General features: G+C 48.6%; 1 protein-coding gene across 4 annotated transcripts in view; it reads right to left on the reverse strand.

Annotated features, from left to right (window-relative positions):
* The window catches only part of kank1a (KN motif and ankyrin repeat domains 1a), a 219,656-nt gene that overhangs the window by 177,523 nt on the left and 21,453 nt on the right, over positions 1–20,680 (reverse strand). For 2 of the 4 annotated variants that reach the window (XM_045226874.1, XM_045226877.1), the window contains exon 2: positions 14,378–14,557. The gene's annotated coding sequence lies outside the window, so the exon portion shown is untranslated. The remainder of the gene's footprint in view (positions 1–14,377; positions 14,558–20,680) is intronic. The other 2 variants (XM_045226875.1, XM_045226876.1) reach the window with 2 other exon arrangements.

Below are 20,680 nucleotides of genomic sequence, written 5' to 3' on the forward strand. Positions count from 1 at the left end.
CCCTAACCTCCACCCTGTCCAACCCTAACCTCCACCCTGTCTAACACTAACCTCCACCCTGTCTAACCCTAACCTCCACCCTGTCTAACACTAACCCTCCACCCTGTCCAACCTCCACCCTGTCTAACCCTAACCTCCACCCCTGTCTAACCTCTAACCTCCACCCTGTCTAACCCTAACCTCCACCCTGTCTAACCCTAACCTCCACCCTGTCTAACCCTAACCTCCACCCTGTCTAACACTAACCTCCACCTCTGTCTAACCCTAACCTCCACCCTGTCTAACCCTAACCTCCACCTCTGTCTAACCCTAACCTCCACCCCTGTCTAACACTAACCTCCACCCTGTCTAACCCTAACCTCCACCCTGTCTAACCCTAACCTCCACCCTGTCTAACCCTAACCTCCACCCTGTCTCAACCTCCACCCCTGTCTAACCTTCTAATCTCCACCCTGTCTAACCCTAACCTCCACCCTGTCTCCAACCCTAACCTCCACCCTGTCTAACCCTAACCTCCACCCCTGTCTAACCCTAACCTCCACCCTGTCTAACACTAACCTCCACCCTGTCTAACACTGACCTCCACCCTGTCTAACCTCCACCCTGTCTAACCCTAACCTCCACCCTGTCTAACCCTAACCTCCACCCTGTCTAACACTGACCTCCACCCTGTCTAACCCTGTCTAACACTAACCTCCACCCTGCTAACACTAACCTCCACCCTGTCTAACACTAACCTCCACCCTGTCTAACACTAACCTCCACCCTGTCTAACACTAACCTCCACCCTGTCTAACCCTGTCTAACCCTAACCTCCACCCTGTCTAACCCTAACCTCCACCCTGTCTAACCCTAACCTCCACCCTGTCTAACCCTAACCTCCACCCTGTCTAACCCTAACCTCCACCCTGTCTAACCCTGTCTAACCCTAATCTCCACCCTGTCTAACACTAACCTCCACCCTGTCTAACCCTAACCTCCACCCTGTCTAACACTAACCTCCACCCTGTCTAACACTAACCTCCACCCTGTCTAACCCTAACCTCCACCCTGTCTAACACTAACCTCCACCCTGTCTAACCCTAACCTCCACCCTGTCTAACCCTAACCTCCACCCTGTCTAACCCTAACCTCCACCCTGTCTAACCCTAACCTCCACCCTGTCTAACCCTAACCTCCACCCTGTCTAACCCTAACCTCCACCCTGTCTAACCCTAACCTCCACCCTGTCTAACACTAACCTCCACCATGTCTAACCCTAACCTCCACCCTGTCTAACCCTAACCTCCACCCTGTCTAACCTCCACCCTGTCTAACCCTAACCTCCACCCTGTCTAACCTCCACCCTGTCTAACCCTAACCTCCACCCTGTCTAACCCTAACCTCCACCCTGTCTAACACTAACCTCCACCCTGTCTAACCCTAACCTCCACCCTGTCTAACCCTAACCTCCACCCTGTCTAACCTCCACCCTGTCTAACCCTAACCTCCACCCTGTCTAACCCTAACCTCCACCCTGTCTAACCCTAACCTCCACCCTGTCTAACCCTAACCTCCACCCTGTCTAACCCTAACCTCCACCCTGTCTAACCCTAACCTCCACCCTGTCTAACACTAACCTCCACCCTGTCTAACACTAACCTCCACCCTGTCTAACCCTAACCTCCACCCTGTCTAACCCTAACCTCCACCCTGTCTAACCCTAACCTCCACCCTGTCTAACCCTAACCTCCACCCTGTCTAACCCTAACCTCCACCCTGTCTAACACTAACCTCCACCCTGTCTAACCTCCACCCTGTCTAACCCTAACCTCCACCCTGTCTAACCCTAACCTCCACCCTGTCTAACACTAACCTCCACCCTGTCTAACCCTAACCTCCACCCTGTCTAACACTAACCTCCACCCTGTCTAACACTAACCTCCACCCTGTCTAACACTAACCTCCACCCTGTCTAACACTAACCTCCACCCTGTCTAACACTAACCTCCACCCTGTCTAACACTAACCTCCACCCTGTCTAACACTAACCTCCACCCTGTCTAACCCTAACCTCCACCCTGTCCAACACTAACCTCCACCCTGTCTAACACTAACCTCCACCCTGTCTAACCCTAACCTCCACCCTGTCTAACACTAACCTCCACCCTGTCTAACCCTAACCTCCACCCTGTCTAACCCTAACCTCCACCCTGTCTAACACTAACCTCCACCCTGTCTAACCCTGTCTAACCCTAACCTCCACCCTGTCTAACCTCCACCCTGTCTAACCCTAACCTCCACCCTGTCTAACCCTAACCTCCACCCTGTCTAACCCTAACCTCCACCCTGTCTAACACTAACCTCCACCCTGTCTAACCCTAACCTCCACCCTGTCTAACCCTAACCTCCACCCTGTCTAACACTAACCTCCACCCTGTCTAACTCTAACCTCCACCCTGTCTAACCCTAACCTCCACCCTGTCTAACCCTAACCTCCACCCTGTCTAACCCTAACCTCCACCCTGTCTAACCCTAACCTCCACCCTGTCTAACACTAACCTCCACCCTGTCTCCAACCCTAACCTCCACCCTGTCTAACCCTAACCTCCACCCTGTCTAACCCTAACCTCCACCCTGTCTAACCCTAACCTCCACCCTGTCTAACCCTAACCTCCACCCTGTCTAACCCTAACCTCCACCCTGTCTAACCCTAACCTCCACCCTGTCTAACCCTAACCTCCACCCTGTCTAACCCTAACCTCCACCCTGTCTAACCCTAACCTCCACCCTGTCTAACCCTAACCTCCACCCTGTCTAACACTAACCTCCACCCTGTCTAACCCTAACCTCCACCCTGTCTAACACTAACCTCCACCCTGTCTAACCCTAACCTCCACCCTGTCTAACACTAACCTCCACCCTGTCTAACCCTGTCTAACACTAACCTCCACCCTGTCTAACACTAACCTCCACCCTGTCTAACACTAACCTCCACCCTGTCTAACCCTAACCTCCACCCTGTCTAACACTAACCTCCACCCTGTCTAACACTAACCTCCACCCTGTCTAACCCTAACCTCCACCCTGTCTAACCCTAACCTCCACCCTGTCTAACCTCCACCCTGTCTAACCCTAACCTCCACCCTGTCTAACCATAACCTCCACCCTGTCTAACACTGACCTCCACCCTGTCTAACCCTAACCTCCACCCTGTCTAACCCTAACCTCCACCCTGTCTAACACTAACCTCCACCCTGTCTAACCCTGTCTAACCCTAACCTCCACCCTGTCTAACCCTAACCTCCACCCTGTCTAACCCTAACCTCCACCCTGTCTAACCCTGTCTAACCCTAACCTCCACCCTGTCTAACCCTAACCTCCACCCTGTCTAACCCTAACCTCCACCCTGTCTAACACTAACCTCCACCCTGTCTAACACTAACCTCCACCCTGTCTAACCCTAACCTCCACCCTGTCTAACCCTAACCTCCACCCTGTCTAACCCTAACCTCCACCCTGTCTAACCCTAACCTCCACCCTGTCTAACCCTAACCTCCACCCTGTCTAACCCTAACCTCCACCCTGTCTAACACTAACCTCCACCCTGTCTAACACTAACCTCCACCCTGTCTAACCCTAACCTCCACCCTGTCTAACCCTAACCTCCACCCTGTCTAACCCTAACCTCCACCCTGTCTAACCTCCACCCTGTCTAACACTAACCTCCACCCTGTCTAACCCTAACCTCCACCCTGTCTAACCCTAACCTCCACCCTGTCTAACACTAACCTCCACCCTGTCTTTTCCTAACCTCCACCCTGTCTAACCCTAACCTCCACCCTGTCTAACCTCCACCCTGTCTAACACTAACCTCCACCCTGTCTAACCTCCACCCTGTCTAACCCTAACCTCCACCCTGTCTAACCCTAACCTCCACCCTGTCTAACACTAACCTCCACCCTGTCTAACCTCCACCCTGTCTAACCCTAACCTCCACCCTGTCTAACACTGACCTCCACCCTGTCTAACCCTAACCTCCACCCTGTCTAACACTAACCTCCACCCTGTCTAACACTAACCTCCACCCTGTCTAACCCTAACCTCCACCCTGTCTAACCCTAACCTCCACCCTGTCTAACACTAACCTCCACCCTGTCTAACCCTAACCTCCACCCTGTCTAACCCTAACCTCCACCCTGTCTAACCCTAACCTCCACCCTGTCTCACCCTAACCTCCACCCTGTCTAACCCTAACCTCCACCCTGTCTAACACTAACCTCCACCCTGTCTAACACTAACCTCCACCCTGTCTAACCCTAACCTCCACCCTGTCTAACCCTAACCTCCACCCTGTCTAACCCTAACCTCCACCCTGTCTCACCCTAACCTCCACCCTGTCTAACCCTAACCTCCACCCTGTCTAACAATAACCTCCACCCTGTCTAACCCTAACCTCCACCCTGCTAACACTAACCTCCACCCTGTCTAACCCTAACCTCCACCCTGTCTAACCTCCACCCTGTCTAACCCTAACCTCCACCCTGTCTAACCTCCACCCTGTCTAACCCTAACCTCCACCCTGTCTAACCCTAACCTCCACCCTGTCTAACCCTAACCTCCACCCTGTCTAACCCTGTCTAACCCTAACCTCCACCCTGTCTAACCCTAACCTCCACCCTGTCTAACCCTGTCTAACCCTAACCTCCACCCTGTCTAACACTAACCTCCACCCTGTCTAACCCTAACCTCCACCCTGTCTAACCCTAACCTCCACCCTGTCTAACCCTAACCTCCACCCTGTCTAACACTAACCTCCACCCTGTCTAACCTCCACCCTGTCTAACCCTAACCTCCACCCTGTCTAACCCTAACCTCCACCCTGTCTAACCTCCACCCTGTCTAACACTAACCTCCACCCTGTCTAACCCTAACCTCCACCCTGTCTAACCCTAACCTCCACCCTGTCTAACCTAACCTCCACCCTGTCTAACCCTAACCTCCACCCTGTCTAACACTAACCTCCACCCTGTCTAACCTCCACCCTGTCTAACCCTAACCTCCACCCTGTCTAACCCTAACCTCCACCCTGTCTAACCCTAACCTCCACCCTGTCTAACCCTAACCTCCACCCTGTCTAACCCTAACCTCCACCCTGTCTAACACTAACCTCCACCCTGTCTAACCCTAACCTCCACCCTGTCTAACCCTGTCTAACCCTAACCTCCACCCTGTCTAACACTAACCTCCACCCTGTCTAACCCTAACCTCCACCCTGTCTAACCCTAACCTCCACCCTGTCTAACACTAACCTCCACCCTGTCTAACCCTGTCTAACCCTAACCTCCACCCTGTCTAACCCTAACCTCCACCCTGTCTAACCCTAACCTCCACCCTGTCTAACCCTGACCTCCACCCTGTCTAACCCTAACCTCCACCCTGTCTAACCCTGACCTCCACCCTGTCTAACCCTAACCTCCACCCTGTCTAACACTAACCTCCACCCTGTCTAACCCTAACCTCCACCCTGTCTAACCCTAACCTCCACCCTGTCTAACACTAACCTCCACCCTGTCTAACACTAACCTCCACCCTGTCTAACCCTAACCTCCACCCTGTCTAACCTCCACCCTGTCTAACACTAACCTCCACCCTGTCTAACACTAACCTCCACCCTGTCTAACCCTAACCTCCACCCTGTCTAACCCTAACCTCCACCCTGTCTAACACTGACCTCCACCCTGTCTAACCCTAACCTCCACCCTGTCTAACCCTAACCTCCACCCTGTCTAACCCTAACCTCCACCCTGTCTAACCCTAACCTCCACCCTGTCTAACACTAACCTCCACCCTGTCTAACCCTAACCTCCACCCTGTCTAACCCTAACCTCCACCCTGTCTAACCCTAACCTCCACCCTGTCTAACCCTAACCTCCACCCTGTCTAACCTCCACCCTGTCTAACCCTAACCTCCACCCTGTCTAACCCTGTCTAACCCTAACCTCCACCCTGTCTAACCCTAACCTCCACCCTGTCTAACACTAACCTCCACCCTGTCTAACCCTGTCTAACCCTAACCTCCACCCTGTCTAACCCTAACCTCCACCCTGTCTAACACTAACCTCCACCCTGTCTAACCCTAACCTCCACCCTGTCTAACCCTAACCTCCACCCTGTCTAACACTAACCTCCACCCTGTCTAACACTAACCTCCACCCTGTCTAACCCTAACCTCCACCCTGTCTAACCTCCACCCTGTCTAACACTAACCTCCACCCTGTCTAACACTAACCTCCACCCTGTCTAACCCTAACCTCCACCCTGTCTAACCCTAACCTCCACCCTGTCTAACACTGACCTCCACCCTGTCTAACCCTAACCTCCACCCTGTCTAACCCTAACCTCCACCCTGTCTAACCCTAACCTCCACCCTGTCTAACCCCCCATTAACTAACCTCCACCCTGTCTAACCCTAACCTCCACCCTGTCTAACCCTAACCTCCACCCTGTCTAACCCTAACCTCCACCCTGTCTAACCCTAACCTCCACCCTGTCTAACCTCCACCCTGTCTAACCCTAACCTCCACCCTGTCTAACCCTGTCTAACCCTAACCTCCACCCTGTCTAACCCTAACCTCCACCCTGTCTAACCCTAACCTCCACCCTGCTAACATTTACCTCACTACACCTCCATATATCATGTCTTGAAATATGCAAACAGATGGATTAAAAGTAAGTTTACATTGTAATACTTCTGACAGCCAATTTTCTATTGCCGCCCATAACTTTTGGATTTCATAGCATTCCCAGAAGGCATGAATTATTGAATCATTGTTAGTTTTACACTTGAGACATGACTCTGCCGTTGTGCTGTATAATTTGTGAATTTTGTCTCTTGTATAATACATTCTATACATTAGTTTATACTGGATTAAGCGTACATTTTTGATGACTGTAATTTTGTTACTTATGCTCTAACATTCCCTCCATCTTGTGCCAACATCATGTCACGATCGTCGGGTACAGAGGACCAAGGCGCAGCGTGAAAAGTGAACATATTTATTAAATAATGATGATAACACGAACAAAACAACAAACGATAACGTGACGTCCTCGGTCTAACACAAACCACACTGGAACAAGATCCCACAACCACTGTGGGGAAACAGGCTGTCTAAATATGGTTCCCAATCAGAGACAACCAGCAACAGCTGACACTCGTTGCCTCTGATTGAGAACCATTCTGGCCAACATAGAAATACAACAACTAGAAACGAAAAACAAATGAAAACTCACGCCCTGGCTCAACATACTAGAGTCGCCAGAGCCAGGGCGTGACACATCAGTTCTTTTTAAGTCTTTGTTCCAATAGTTTTCACAAAATTCTAAGAGATTGTCAGTTGGATCGGCTCTCTGCACGGGTTTATATATCTCACCTATCATATGAATATCTTTTACTGACTCAAACAGGAATTCCTCAAGGTTGCTCTGATGTGCAAAATATTTCAATTTTGTGATATGTAACTTATAAGTTGCATTTATTTGAAACTATCAACTACATTTGTCAGTCCAAAATTACTTTGTTTGCAGAGTGTACAACCTAGGCTACACTTTTTTTGGTTTATTTCATTCCATTTACCAGTTTTGTCAATTTAGGCATTGTTATTATTTTGTCATAAAATAGGCCTACAGTGCCTTGCAAAAGTATTCATCCCCCTTGACGTTTTTCCTATTTTGTTGCATTACAACCTGTAATTAAAATGGATTTTTATTTGGATTTCATGTAATGGACATACACAAAATAGTCCAAATTGGTGAAGTGAAATGAAAAAAAATAACTTGTTTCAAATAATTCTAAAAAATAAATAACTGAAAAGTGGTGTGTGCATATGTATTCACCCCCTTTGCTATGAAGCCCCTAAATAAGATCTGGTGCAACCAATTACCTTCAGAGGTCACATAATTAGTTAAATAAAGTCCACCTGTGTGCAATCTAAGTGTCACATGATCTGTCACATGATCTCAGTATATATACACCTCAAGCTGAACCTCGGCAAGACGGAGCTGCTCTTCCTCCCGGGGAAGGACTGCCCGTTCCATGATCTCGCCATCACGGTTGACAACTCCGTGGTGTCCTCCTCCCAGAGTGCAAAGAGCCTTGGCGTGACCCTGGACAACACCCTGTCGTTCTCTGCTAACATCAAGGCGGTGACCCGATCCTGTAGGTTCATGCTCTACAACATTCGCAGAGTACGACCCTGCATTACACAGGAAGCGGCACAGGTCCTAATCCAGGCACTTGTCATCTCCCGTCTGGATTACTGCAACTCGCTGTTGGCTGGGCTCCCTGCCTGTGCCATTAAACCCCTACAACTCATCCAGAATGCCGCAGCCTGTCTGGTGTTCAACCTTCCCAAGTTCTCTCACGTCTCCCCGCTCCTCCGCACACTCCACTGGCTTCCAGTTGAAGCTTGCATCTGTTACAAGACCATGGTGCTTGCCTATGGAGCTGTGAGGGGAACGGCACCTCCGTACCTTCAGGCTCTGATCAGTCCCTACACCCAAACGAGGGCATTGCGTTCATCCACCTCTGGCCTGCTGGCCCCCCTACCTCTGCGGAAGCACAGTTCCCGCTCAGCCCAGTCAAAACCGTTCGCTGCTCTGGCACCCCAATGGTGGAACAAGCTCCCTCACGACGCCAGGACAGCGGAGTCACTCACCACCTTCCGGAGACACTTGAAACCCCACCTCTTTAAGGAATACCTGGGATAGGATAAAGTAATCCTTCTACCCCCCCTTACCCCACCCAAAAAAAAAAAAACATATTGTAAAGTGGTTGTCCCACTGGCTATCATAAGGTGAATGCACCAATTTGTAAGTCGCTCTGGATAAGAGCGTCTGCTAAATGACAAAAATCTAAAATGTAAAGTACAGATCAGGGTTGGGTTATAAAAAAATATCTGAAAATTTGAACATCCCACAGACCACCATTAAATCCATTATTAAAACATGGAAAGAATATGGCACCACAACAAACCTGCCAAGAAAGGGCCGCCCACCAAAACTCATGGACCAGGGAAGGAGGGCATTAATCAGAGAGGCAGCAAAGAGACCAAAGATAACCCTGAAGGAGCTACAAAGCTCTACAGCGGAGATTGGAGTATCTGTCCATAGGACCACTTTAAGCCGTACACTACACAGAGCTGGGATTTACGGAAGAGTGGCCAGAAAAAAGCCATTGCTTAAAGAAAAAAATAAGCAAACACGTCAGATGAGACAAAAATTTAGCTTTTTTGGCCATCAAATAAAATGTCTGGCACAAACCCAACACCTCTCATCACCCTGAGAACACCATCCCCACAATGAAGCATGGTGGTGGCAGCATCATGCTGTGGGGATGTTTTTCATCGGCAGGGACTGGGAAACTGGTCAGAATTGAAGGAATGATGAATGGCGCTAAATACAGGGAAATTCTTGAGGGAAACCTGTTTCAGTCTTCCAGAGATTTGAGACTGGGACAGAGGTTCACCTTCCAGCAGGACAATGACCCTAAGCATATTGCTAAACCAACACTTGAGTGGTTTAAGGGGAAACATTTAAATGTCTTGGAATGGTCTAGTCAAAGCCCAGACCTCAATCCAATATAGAATCTGTGGTATGACTTAAAGATTGCTGTACACCAGCGGAACCCATCCAACTTGAAGGAGCTGGTGCAGTTTTGCCTTGAAGAATGGGCAAAAATCCCAGTGGCTAGATGTGCCAAGCTTATAGAGACATATCCCAAGAGACTTGCAGCTGTAATTGCTGCAAAAGGTGGATCTACAAAGTATTGACTTGGGGGGAGTGAATAGTTATGCACGCTCAAGTTTTCAGTTTTTTTGTCTTATTCCTTGTTTGTTTCATAATAAAAAATATTTTGCATCTTCAAAGTGGTAGGCATGTTGTGTAAATCAAATGATACAAACCCCAAAAAAATCCATTTTAATTCCAGGTTGTAAGGCAACAAAATAGGAAAAATGCCAAGAGGGGTGAATACTTTCGCAAGCCACTGTACCTGATGAGCTCTTATCCCAAAATAAAAAAAAATAGCTAGATAGTTGATACAATGTTTCAAGTTTGTTGCAGACAGGCCATGTGAAGCCAATGTGATTCATAGGATATTTATTTTTATCAGGATATTTTCTACCTGCAGGCTGCAATATTTTTATTTGTTGGTTTTATGTAGGCTATTTTTACATAGTTGGCAATGGCAATAGAAGTTACTTTTTAGGTTTGTATCATTTTCATTTAGATTTGGATATAATTTTGATGAACCACATGACAATGATTTTGAGATATGAAGAGGCTATTATAAATTAAATGAAACTGTTTCACGAAAATGTGCATATGAAAACCATAACTGGCACACAGATCGGTAGAAGTGGTAAGATAAATTGGCATTCAATATGAGAAAGGTTGCCGACTCCTCATGTGGCCTATTACCGGCAACTTGATGATCAGGTTTTTCTCTTCGGGTTATCTTGATCTCTGGCTCCCTCTTGAGTCATTTGTGTATTATTTGTTCAAACAGAATCAGACCCCTTCCCTTTTTCCACATTTTGTTACGTTACAGCCTTATTCTAAAATGTATTAAATAAAAAACATCCTCATCAATCTACACACAATAATGACAAAGCAAAAACAGGTTTTTAGAAATGCTTGCGAATGTATAAAAAGAAAACTGAAATACCTTATTTACATAAGTATTCAGACCCTTTGCTATGAGACTCGAAATTGAGCTCAGGTGTATCCTATTTCCATTGATCATCATTGAGATGTTTCTACAACTTCATTGGAGTCCACCTGTGGTAAATTCAATTGATTGGACATGATTTGGAAATGCACACACCTGTCTACAGTGAGGGAAAAAATGATTTAATCCCCTGCTGATTTTGTACGTTTGCCCACTGACAAAGAAATGATCAGTCTATAATTTGAATGGTAGGTTTCTTTGAACAGTAAGAGACAGAATAACAACAACAAAATCCAGAAAAACGCATGTCAAAAATGTTATAAATTGATTTGCATTTTAATGAGGGAAATAAGTATTTGACCCCCTCTCAATCAGAAAGATTTCTGGCTCCCAGGTGTCTTTTATACAGGTAACGAGCTGAGATTAGGAGCACACTCTTAAAGGGAGTGCTCCTAATCTCAGCTTGTTACCTGTATAAAAGACACCTGTCCACAGAAGCAATCAATCAATCAGATTCCAAACTCTCCACCATGGCCAAGACCAAAGAGCTCTCCAAGGATGTCAGGGACAAAATTGTAGACCTACACAAGGCTGGAATGGGCTACAAGACCATCGCCAAGCAGCTTGGTGAGAAGGTGACAACAGTTGGTGCGATTATTCGCAAATGGAAGAAACACAAAATAACTGTCAATCTCCCTCGGCCTGGGGCTCCATGCAAGATCTCACCTCGTGGAGTTGCAATGATCATGAGAACAGTGAGGAATCAGCCCAGAACTACACAGGAGGATCTTGTCAATTATCTCAAGGCAGCTGGGACCATAGTCACCAAGAAAACGATTGGTAGGACTGAAATCTTGCAGCGCCCGCAAGGTCCCCCTGCTTAAGAAAGCACATATACATGCCTGTCTGAAGTTTGCCAATGAACATCTGAATGATTCAGAGGAGAACTGGGTGAAAGTGTTGTGGTCAGATGAGACCAAAATGGAGCTCTTTGGCATCAACTCAACTCGCCGTGTTTGGAGGAGGAAGAATGCTGCCTATGACCCCAAGAACACCATCCCCACTGTCAAACATGGAGGTGGAAACATTATGCTTTGGGGGTGTTTTTCTGCTAAGGGGACAGGACAACATCACCACATCAAAGGGACGATGGAGGGGGCCATGTACCGTCAAATCTTGGGTGAGAACCTCCTTCCCTCAGCCAGGGTATTGAAAATGGGTAATGGATGGCTATTCCAGCATGACAATGACCCAAAACACACGGCCAAGGCAACAAAGGAGTGGCTCAAGAAGAAGCACATTAAGGTCCTGGAGTGGCCTAGCCAGTCTCCAGACCTTTATCCCATAGAAAATATGTGGAGGGAGCTGAAGGTTCGAGTTGCCAAACGTCAGCCTCGAAACCTTAATGACTTGGAGAAGATCTGCAAAGAGGAGTGGGACAAAATCCCTCCTGAGATGTGTGCAAACCTGGTGGCCAACTACAAGAAACGTCTGACCTCTGTGATTGCCAACAAGGGTTTTGCCACCAAGTCCTAAGTAATGTTTTGCAGAGGGGTCAAATACTTATTTCCCTCATTAAAATGCAAATCAATTTATAACATTTTTGACATGCGTTTTTCTGGATTTTTGTTGTTCAAATAAACCTACCATTAAAATTATAGACTGATCATTTCTTTGTCAGTGGGCAAACATACAAAATCAGCAGGGGATCAAATACTTTTTTCCATCACTGTATCTACAACACAAAATCCATGTGTACGTGTGTATAGTGCGTATGTTATCGTGTGTGTGTGTATGCATGTGTCTGTGCCTATGTTTGTGTTCCTTCACAGTCCCCGCTGTTCCATAAGGTGTACTGCTTTTTTAAATCTGATTCTACTTCTTGCATCAGTTACTTGATCTGGAATAGAGTTCCATGTAGTCATGGCTCTATGTAGTACTGTGCGCCTCCCATAGTCTGTTCTGGACTTCGGGAGCTGTATGTGTCTGTTCTGGACATCGGGTGCTGTAGGTGTCTTGGAGGGCGGGTAGTTTTACCCCGATAATTTGTTTGGTAGACTGCACCACCCTCTGGAGAGCCCTGCGGTTGCGGGCAGTGCAGTTGCCGTACCAGGTGGTGATACAGCCCGACAGGATGCTCTCAATTGTGCATCTGTAAAAGTTTGTGAGGGTTTTAGGTGCCAAGCCGAATTTCTTCAGCCTCCTGAGGTTGAAGAGGTTCTGTTGCGCCTTCTTCACCACACTGTCTGCGTGGGTGGACCATTTCAGTTTGTCAGTGATGTGTACGCCAAGGAACTTGAAGCTTCCTGATTCTACCTGGATTATGTTTGAGAGGCTTCCATTAAAGAACACCCTCTGTGTTCTGTTAGACAAGTAACTCTTTATCCACAATATAGCAGGGGGTGTAAAGCCTTAGGCTTAAATTGAAGATATGGCAAATAGGAGTGGCAATATCGTCCGCTATTATCCTCAGTAATTTTCCATCCAAGTTGTCAGACCCCGGTGGCTTGTCATTGTTGATAGACAACAATAATTTTTCACCTCTTCCACACTTACTTTACGGAATTCAAAATTGCAACGCTTGTCTTTCATAATTTGGTCAGATATACTTGGACGTGTAGTGTCAGTGTTTGTTGCTGGCATGTCATGCCTAAGTTTGCTAATCTTGCCAATGAAAAAATCATTAAAGTAGTTGGCAATATCAGTGAGTTTTGTGATGAATGAGCCATCTGATTCAATGAATGATGGAGCTGAGTTTGCCTTTTTACCCTAAATGTCATTGAAGGTGCTCCAAAGCTTTTTACTATCATTCTTTATGTAATATATCTTTGTTTCATAGTGTAGTTTCTTCTTTTTATTCAGTTTAGTCACATGATTTCTCAATTTGCAGTACGTTTGCCAATCGGTCGTGCAGCCAGACTTATTTGCCATCTCTTTTGCCTCATCCCTCTCAACCATACAATTTTCAATTACTCATAAATCCAAGGAGATTTAACCGTTTTTACAGTCATTTTCTTAATGGGTGCATGCTTATTAGTAACTGGATTAAGCAATTTCATAAACGTGTCAAGTGTAGCGTCTGGTTGCTCCTTATTACACACCACGGACCAGCAAATATTATTTACATCAACAACATAGGTATCACTACAAAACCTATTGTATGACCTCTTATACACTATATTAGGCCCAGCCTTTGGAACTTTGGTTTTCCTAGATATGGCTACTATATTGTGATCACTACATCCGATGGATTTGGATACTGCTTTCAAACAAATTTCTGCAGCTTTAGTTAAGATATGATCAATACATGTTGATGATTTAATTCCTGTACTGTTTGTAACTATCCTGGTAGGTTGACTGATAACCTGAACCAGGTTGCAGGCACTAGTTACAGTTTAAAGCTTTCTCTTGATTGGGCAGCCTGATGAAAGCCAGTCAATATTTAAATCATCCAGAAAGTATACGTTTTTAAGGACACACCTCAAATATTTGGGTGTGGGTGTGTGTGTGGGTGTGTGTGTTTGTGTGGGGTGTGGGTGTGTGTGTGTGTGTGTGTGTGTGCATGTGGGGGGTGTGTGTGGTGTGTGGGGTGTGTGTGTGTGTGTGTGTGTGTGGGGGGGGGTGTGTGTGTGTGTGTGTGTGTGTGTGTGTGGGGGGGGTTGTTACCTGGGGTCAGCTCTAGGAGTTCCAGCAGAGGCAGAAGACCAGGAGGTTAGAGGTCAACGCTGCTGAAGACAAGAAGACAAGAAAGAGGGGATGTTGTCATTCTGTCTTCCATTCACACAGTGAGGTCTGGGTCTTGGTTAGTTGACATCCCACACTGCCGTTCCCCGTTGGTGAGAGGTCCTACAGAGAGGGGGAGGGACCTTGACAAAGCCACTCAGAAGAGGATGACCAATCACGTTGACGTGGAACTGGCTGCTTTCTCAGTATTGTGTTGCCTTACAGGCAGCTCTGGTATTGTGTAGGGCGGCACTCACTGATGTACAGAAAAACAGGGCAATTCAAGAGGGTGCTACAAAATGAATGTCAAAACGTAGTTTTATTTGCCCTATGTCATTATAAATGATATAGAATGAATCATTAGATTGTTCTCTACAATATTATAACTTTAATATACTTGTAATTGACAATGTTGATGAAATAAGAACGTTAATTTGCTGTGACCGTTGCTAGTTCAGACTGCACCGCTCTTGGTTGTATCTCTTCCATATTTGGTGTTGTGAGGTGGTACCATCTGGAGGTGTTTCCGCTGGTTGGACCAATCAAAATCAACTTGATACCGTCGTAATTTTCACCTCCAGATCCTGGCGATCTACGTTAAGAGGCGCGATTTAAAGGGAAAGACTCAGAAATACACAATGAAAACAGGAACAGATTGTCTTCGCAGAGGCTGGAAATTGAAATTCAGTCTGTTAGCTTTGTAAATAAATATATATTTAGTCCCTATTTAGTTTTGTATTCAGCGGATTTCATTTAGAAAAAGCCCATGTTTTCACTCACGAACCTGCAGCCACTAGTTAGCTTGTCAGTTGACATTGGAAGTTAGCGCCGTTCTGCCGCGCAGCTGTTCCACAGAGTTCTACTGAGCAGTGATCACTTTTTGATTCACTCTAATCATGCTAAATCATCTGTAACTTTTCAACCATATATGGTAGAGACATGGGGTTTGGACTATTGTTTTTCTGACGGAATTACAGCAACACTAACATGCCTTCCCCTCAACAGCACAACACATCACTTTGTTTTGAGAGAGGAAAGGAGAGAGAGAGAGAGAGAGAGAGAGAGAGAGAGAGAGAGAGAGAGAGGGGGAGAGCGAGAGCGAGAGCGAGAGAGAGAGAGAGAGAGAGAGAGAGAGAGAGAGGAGAGGGAGAGCGAGAGAGAGGAGAGGGAGAGCGAGAGAGAGGAGAGGGAGAGAGAGAGGGAGAGCGAGAGAGAGAGAGGAGAGGGAGAGAGAGAGAGAGGAGAGGGAGAGCGAGAGGCGCGTCCCAGTGAATCATTTTGGCAACAATAGCAGCAACATTCCAGGGAAACACAGTGGCATTATGACACTTCAACAACGTTCCCTCGGAACACTGGGGGTGCCTCCCAAATGGCTCCCCATTCCCTATATATAAATATATAAATATATACACCAGAGCCCTGGTCAAAGGTGGTGGACTTATATAGGAAATAGGGTGCCATTTGGGATGTAACGTAGGAGAATCCAACTAGACAAGAGGATTAGGGCTGGGGGGTTCTGGGAATGGTCAGAACAGGGTGTGTATGACAAGGCTCACTAAAACACTGGCTACACATCTTAACAATCAACAAGCACTGATCACATTAGGCCAGCGTTTCAAAAACTCGGTCCTTGGGAACCCAAAGAGTGAACGTTTTGGTTTTTGGCTTGACACTATACAGCTGATTCATATAATCAAAGCTTGATGATTATTTGAATCCGTTTTGTAGTGCTAGTGCAAAAAACAAAATGTGCACCCATTGGAGATCAGAGGACCGAGTTTGGGAAACCCTGCATTAGCCAATGATGCATTTACCACAACACAGCCTTTTAGTAAAGCATCGCTGAGTTTAGCTTCACCTCTCTGACCTCTAGGATACCTAGCTGGCCCACCTCTCTGACCTCTAGGATACCTAGATGGCCCACCTCTCTGACCTCTAGGATACCTAGCTGGCCCACCTCTCTGACCTCTAGGATACCTAGATGGCCCACCTCTCTAACCTCTAGGATACCTAGCTGGCCCACCTCTCTGACCTCTAGGATACCTAGATGGCCCACCTCTCTGACCTCTAGGATACCTAGCTGGCCCACCTCTCTGACCTCTAGGATACCTAGCTGGCCCCCCTCTCTCTAACCTCTAGGATACCTAGCTGGCCCACCTCTCTAACCTCTAGGATACCTAGCTGGCCCACCTCTCTAACCTCTAGGATACCTAGCTGGCCCACCTCTCTGACCTCTAGGATACCTAGCTGGCCCACCTCTCTAACATCTAGGATACCTAGCTGGCCCACCTCTCTAACCTCTAGGATACCAAGCAGGCCCACCTCTCTAACCTCTAGGATACCTAGCTGGTCCACCTCTCTAACCTCTAGGATACCTAGCTGGCCCACCTCTCTAACATCTAGGATACCTAGCTGGCCCTCTCTCTAACCTCTAGGATACCTAGCTGGCCCACCTCTCTAACCTCTAGGATACCTCGCTGGCCCACCTCTCTAACCTCTAGGATACCTAGCTGGCCCACCTCTCTGACCACTAGGATACCTAGCAGGCCCACCTCTCTAACCTCTAGGATACCTAGCTGGCCCCCCTCTCTAACCTCTAGGATACCTAGCTGGCCCCCCTCTCTAACCTCTAGGATACCTAGCTGGCCCACCTCTCTAACCTCTAGGATACCAAGCAGGCCCACCTCTCTAACCTCTAGGATACCTAGCTGGCCCCCTTCTCTCTAACCTCTAGGATACCTAGCTGGCCCCCTTCTCTCTAACCTCTAGGATAACTATCTGGCCCACCTCTCTAACCTCTAGGATACCTAGCTGGCCCCCCTCTCTCTAACCTCTAGGATACCTAGCTGGCCCACCTCTCTAACCTCTAGGATACCTAGCTGGCCCACCTCTCTAACCTCTAGGATACCTAGCTGGCCCACCTCTCTAACCTCTAGGATACCTAGCTGGCCAACCTCTCTGACCTCTAGGATACCTAGCTGGCCCATCTCTCTAACCTCTAGGATACCTAGCTGGCCCACCTCTCTAACCTCTAGGATACCTAGCTGGCCCACCTCTCTAACCTCTAGGATACCTAGCTGGCCCACCTCTCTAACCTCTAGGATACCTAGCTGACCCACCTCTCTAACCTCTAGGATACCTCGCTGGCCCTCTCTCTGACCTCTAGGATACCTAGCTGGCCCACCTCTCTAACCTCTAGGATACCTAGCTGGCCCACCTCTCTAACCTCTAGGATACCTAGCTGGCCCCCCTCTCTAACCTCTAGGATACCTAGCTGGCCCACCTCTCTAACCTCTAGGATACCTAGCTGGCCCTCTCTCTAACCTCTAGGATACCTAGCTGGCCCACCTCTCTAACCTCTAGGATACCTAGCTGGCCCACCTCTCTAACCTCTAGGATACCTAGCTGGCCCCCCTCTCTAACCTCTAGGATACCTAGCTGGCCCACCTCTCTAACCTCTAGGATACCTAGCTGGCCCACCTCTCTAACCTCTAGGATACCTAGCTGGCCCACCTCTCTAACATCTAGGATACCTAGCTGGCCCACCTCTCTGACCACTAGGATACCTAGCAGGCCCACCTCTCTAACATCTAGGATACCTAGCTGGCCCACCTCTCTAACCTCTAGGATACCAAGCAGGCCCACCTCTCTAACCTCTAGGATACCTAGCTGGTCCACCTCTCTAACCTCTAGGATACCTAGCTGGCCCACCTCTCTAACATCTAGGATACCTAGCTGGCCCTCTCTCTAACCTCTAGGATACCTAGCTGGCCCACCTCTCTAACATCTAGGATACCTAGCTGGCCCACCTCTCTAACCTCTAGGATACCTAGCTGGCCCACCCCTCTAACCTCTAGGATACCTAGCTGGCCCACCTCTCTAACCTCTAGGATACCTAGCTGGCCCACCTCTCTAACCTCTAGGATACCTAGCTGGCCCACCTCTCTAACCTCTAGGATACCTATCTGGCCCAATCTCTAACCTCTAGGATACCTAGCTGGCCCACCTCTCTAACCTCTAGGATACCTAGCTGGCCCCCCTCTCTCTAACCTCTAGGATACCTATCTGGCCCACCTCTCTAACCTCTAGGATACCTAGCTGGCCCACCTCTCTAACCTCTAGGATACCTCGCTGCTGGCCCACCTCTCTAACCTCTAGGATACCTAGCTGGCCCACCTCTCTGACCTCTAGGATACCTAGCTGGCCCACCTCTCTGACCTCTAGGATACCTAGCTGGCCCACCTCTCTGACCTCTAGGATACCTAGCTGGCCCACCTCTCTAACCTCTAGGATACCTAGCTGGCCCACCTCTCTAACCTCTAGGATACCTAGCTGGCCCACCTCTCTGACCTCTAGGATACCTAGCTGGCCCACCTCTCTGACCTCTAGGATACCTAGCTGGCCCACCTCTCTGACCTCTAGGATACCTAGCTGGCCCACCTCTCTAACCTCTAGGATACCTATCTGGCCCACCTCTCTAACCTCTAGGATACCTAGCTGGCCCACCTCTCTAACCTCTAGGATACCTAGCTGGCCCACCTCTCTAACCTCTAGGATACCTAGCTGGCCCACCTCTCTAACCTCTAGGATACCTAGCTGGCCCACCTCTCTAACCTCTAGGATACCTAGCTGGCCCACCTCTCTAACTTCTAGGATACCTAGCTGGCCCACCTCTCTAACCTCTAGGATACCTAGCTGGCCCACCTATCTGACCTCTAGGATACCTAGCTGGCCCACCTCTCTAACCTCTAGGATACCTAGCTGGCCCACCTCTCTAACCTCTAGGATACCTAGCTGGCCAACCTCTCTAACCTCTAGGATACCTAGATGGCCCACCTCTCTAACCTCTAGGATACCTAGCTGGCCCACCTCTCTAACCTCTAGGATACCTAGCTGGCCCACCTCTCTGACCTCTAGGATACCTAGCTGGCCCACCTCTCTGACCTCTAGGATACCTAGCTGGCCCACCTCTCTAACCTCTAGGATACCTAGCTGGCCCACCTCTCTGACCTCTAGGATACCTAGCTGGCCCACCTCTCTAACCTCTAGGATACCTAGCTGGCCCACCTCTCTGACCTCTAGGATACCTAGCTGGCCCACCTCTCTGACCTCTAGGATACCTAGCTGGCCCACCTCTCTGACCTCTAGGATACCTAGCTGGCCCACCTCTCTAACCTCTAGGATACCTAGCTGGCCCACCTCTCTAACCTCTAGGATACCTAGCTGGCCCACCTCTCTAACCTCTAGGATACCTAGCTGGCCCACCTCTCTAACCTCTAGGATACCTATCTGGCCCACCTCTCTAACCTCTAGGATACCTAGCTGGCCCACCTCTCTAACCTCTAGGATACCTAGCTGGCCCACCTCTCTAACCTCTAGGATACCTAGCTGGCCCACCTCTCTGACCTCTAGGATACCTAGCTGGCCCACCTCTCTGACCTCTAGGATACCTAGCTGGCCCACCTCTCTGACCTCTAGGATACCTAGCTGGCCCACCTCTCTGACCTCTAGGATACCTAGCTGGCCCACCTCTCTAACCTCTAGGATACCTATCTGGCCCACCTCTCTAACCTCTAGGATACCTAGCTGGCCCACCTCTCTAACCTCTAGGATACCTAGCTGGCCCACCTCTCTAACCTCTAGGATACCTAGCTGGCCCACCTCTCTAACCTCTAGGATACCTATCTGGCCCACCTCTCTAACCTCTAGGATACCTATCTGGCCCACCTCTCTAACCTCTAGGATACCTAGCTGGCCCACCTCTCTGACCTCTAGGATACCTAGCTGGCCCACCTCTCTAACCTCTAAGATACCTAGCTGGCCCACCTCTCTGACCTCTAGGATACCTAGCTGGCCCACCTCTCTAACCTCTAGGATACCTATCTGGCCCACCTCTCTAACCTCTAGGATACCTAGCTGGCCCACCTCTCTAACCTCTAGGATACCTCGCTGCTGGCCCACCTCTCTAACCTCTAGGATACCTAGCTGGCCCACCTCTCTAACCTCTAGGATACCTCGCTGCTGGCCCACCTCTCTGACCTCTAGGATACCTAGCTGGCCCACCTCTCTAACCTCTAGGATACCTAGCTGGCCCACCTCTCTAACCTCTAGGATACCTAGCTGGCCCACCTCTCTAACCTCTAGGATACCTAGCTGGCCCACCTCTCTGACCTCTAGGATACCTAGCTGGCCCCCCTCTCTAACCTCTAGGATACCTAGCTGGCCCACCTCTCTAACCTCTAGGAT

This window comes from Coregonus clupeaformis, chromosome 18 (assembly GCF_020615455.1).
Source record: "Coregonus clupeaformis isolate EN_2021a chromosome 18, ASM2061545v1, whole genome shotgun sequence".
Lineage (NCBI taxonomy): Eukaryota > Metazoa > Chordata > Actinopteri > Salmoniformes > Salmonidae > Coregonus > Coregonus clupeaformis.